Below are 2,221 nucleotides of genomic sequence, written 5' to 3'. Positions count from 1 at the left end.
CCCCCATCTCTCTCCTGTCTAACTCTCTCTCCGCTTGTCTGCCTTTCTGTCTGCATGCCTCTCTCTCTCTCTCTCTCTCTCTCTCTCTCTCTCTCTGTCCCTCTGTCCCTGTCTCTCATCTCATCTCTCATTCTCTGCGGGGTGCGGAGGTGTGCAACGGGAGGGAAGTGGGAAGTGTGTATTCGTTTGTATATGTCGCAGAGAGAGAGAGAGAGAGAGAGAGAGAGAGAGAGAGAGAGAGAGTCTGTGTGTATGACTGTGTGGGGAAGGGAGTTTGTGTGCGGGTGTGGGGGGTGGGGGTGGGTCCTGAGTCATTTGTGGACGTTGTTGGTCATGCAATTGATTTTACACGTAACGAAAAAAAGGTTTCTTTAATAACAAAGAATACCCAAATCATTACTTTTTCAAAATGTTCTTAACAAAAAGCCAAAGCCTATTCATTAAAAAAAAAAAAAAAAAAATCAAAGTTGCATGAACAACAATCTGTCTGTCTGAGGACTCATTTGTGACATTCGTTTTTTGTTTTTTTTCATGACTTGAAAAGAAAAAAAAAATTGCTATTGCTTTTTTTTCTTTACGTAAATCTTAGAATAGCGGACAATACAATGTTATCATGCTTGACCAACAACGTTTTGTGTTTGTTTCAGCTTGTGTGGCAAGAACGGAAGAGAAAGCTGAGACGAGTCAGCGTGGTATGTGGACGAAAGCGAAGTGATCAAGAATCGGTGCCGTCATTTCTGCCCCACTTACACTGTTTTTTTGTTGTTGTTTTTTTGTGTGTTTTTTTTTTAATTCTTGAGTCTGCACATCAGATCTTCTCAAGTTTCGTCTCGGCATCAGAAACCCTTCTTTGAGTGTGTTTCTGTTTCTGTGTAATTGCAATAATTTAATTCATATTAAAAGAATGACAGTACGAATCGTACCTAACCACTTGTGGCAAAGGTACTCAACCACGTAGACATGTTCTGAGTCTGTGGTTTAGACTTAGCGTTGCTAGTGTCGTTTGCAGTTTCTATGAATGCTCAGAAAATAAGGGTATCCCTGGCTCTAAAACTTGCAGTTGTGGAGGAACAGTCGTGCATTATATCCGTGGATCGATGAAAGCACACGACGTGAGGTATCCTGTCTTGTGTCAGTCGCTTTTCACCTGTCATATCGGCCCACGGGTTGGCTGTAACTGTCAATAAGACTGCTTGACACTGAGGTCACACGGCTTGCTCCTGTCGTCTCCTGTGACATTCAGCCGATTTTATTTCAGCTTTCTGTCTCCTGTACGCATGCCACAGAATCTTCAGACGACAGGGCAATGACACGGTTGCCCATGGGTGCTTCTTTGCGTCAAACTAGCGAATGTGATTTCTGTCGCGTGCATGTGCAGGGCTTGCAGCGTCAGCAATGATTTCGGAAAGAGCTGCACATAAAGGGCAGCTTGAGTGACTTTATTTTGAAGGCTTCACTACGGAGTGCCGCGCTACTGTCAAACTTTGAGACGTTAAATCAATTTCGACAACTGTCAACTGTTACTGTCAACCGTGATCGTGTGAACACATATGTGCAGGTTACATGCACTAGTTTCTCGGACGACGTTCACATCGTAATAATCGGCCACTAACAGCAGTCCACCTCTAAAACGAATCTGTCGATGAATGAAAAGTGTTTCCACCTGTTTTCATTCAGTTTTCTCAACAACACCACAGTGTGACAAAATAAAGCTTACACGATTATTTGTTGTGTCGCTAAACGAACAGAACTGTGTTTTATACTGCAATGAAAAGGGCTACATGAAAGTGTTAATCCAGGAAAAAAAGCACACTAATTTATCATTTCTCAAGTTGATTCTATGTCTTTACACCATTTTGAAATATGCGGAAAGTGGATAAGGCCTTAACAGCTGGATATCACAAAAACGACGAACAAAATGTTCATTACGGACCGGAGTGTAAATGATGAGATATGATCTACAGCATCTGTCATCACATCAGCCTTGTGCTTAACGTGTGAAAGCTCCAGCTGTGGTTGCTCAAAGCCTTATGAAGGAACCCCGAAATACCATGGCGGGGCTCCAGGTGAACGACAAGGTGGAAAACGTGGAGATCGTGATCGAACCCTCCACCTCCACTGTGAAATCCTTCTACAGTGGCGGCAGCCTCAACGACAACGGACAGTACGTGAACTGCAGCGGGTTGGGAGTCATGGACTGTTCCAACTTCACCTTGGACGC

The sequence above is a fragment of the Babylonia areolata genome, chromosome 1, assembly GCF_041734735.1.
Source record: "Babylonia areolata isolate BAREFJ2019XMU chromosome 1, ASM4173473v1, whole genome shotgun sequence".
Lineage (NCBI taxonomy): Eukaryota > Metazoa > Mollusca > Gastropoda > Neogastropoda > Buccinidae > Babylonia > Babylonia areolata.
This window is presented reverse-complemented; position numbering follows the sequence as displayed.